Raw genomic sequence first — 735 nt, 5'->3', positions numbered from 1 at the left:
ACCAAAATAATTCCTTCATCGAACTGAAAGGGCCGTCAAACATCGTTGATGGCACCTGCCCACCATCCAGTCGCACGACACCAATCCTTCTGCTAAGAGACAGGCTCAGGGCTACTCGCCTATCCGCGACAGCCCGCACTCCCTGCCCCTGCCCCAGGGAGAGTGAAGCTGACTCCCGGAGGCTTCGGGCTGCTCCACAAGGACCTGTGGGCATCTCCTTGGAGACCCTGCCTCAAACCGCGCGCCGGCGCAAAGGAACGCCCGCTCCTGCCCACTCACCGCGCCAGAGGGGGAGAGCCCTCGTTCAGGCCAATTTCTGAATCTTCCTCCTCATCGTTTCTGCTGCTGCCCCCGCGGCTCCGGATCGGGGGACCCGTCCCGCCCACCCCCCCCAACCCACTCCCTGTCCCCTCCACCTCGGGGACACCACTGCCTGCTGCACCGTTGGTACAATCAAATCCTGCTTTAGGCCACCAACCGGCGCTGGCTGAACCAATGCCAACACCTCTTCTTCCGCTTCGCCGGGGCACCTTGGCCAATCAGAAACAGCCGTGCTGCGGCGTACCGAGCGCCATAGCGACGGGTGACACCCGCCTCGGCGTTGCCGTAGCAACCACAGAACGCGCAGGTTCTAGCCCCAAGGCTGCAGGCAGGAGAAGAGGAAAGTGGCCCTTCGGGCTGTGTTGGGTCCAGTTCATCCTGACCTAGAGCTACAAGCCTACGTGCAGGTTTCTT

General features: G+C 62.3%; 1 protein-coding gene across 1 annotated transcript in view; it reads right to left on the bottom strand.

The window, feature by feature from the left end:
* Nucleotides 1-428, bottom strand: part of LOC111155077 (NIMA related kinase 10) — a 215373-nt gene extending 214945 nt beyond the window's left edge. Inside the window, exon 1 of the mRNA XM_022515118.1 lies at nt 280-428. The gene's annotated coding sequence lies outside the window, so the exon portion shown is untranslated. The remainder of the gene's footprint in view (nt 1-279) is intronic.
* Between the last annotated feature and the right edge of the window lie 307 nt (nt 429-735).

Source organism: Enhydra lutris, unplaced genomic scaffold (assembly GCF_002288905.1).
Source record: "Enhydra lutris kenyoni isolate GAN:26980312 unplaced genomic scaffold, ASM228890v2 scaffoldscaffold39, whole genome shotgun sequence".
Lineage (NCBI taxonomy): Eukaryota > Metazoa > Chordata > Mammalia > Carnivora > Mustelidae > Enhydra > Enhydra lutris.
The sequence above is the reverse complement of the archived record's forward strand: the minus strand, read 5'-3'. Positions and strand labels throughout refer to the sequence as shown.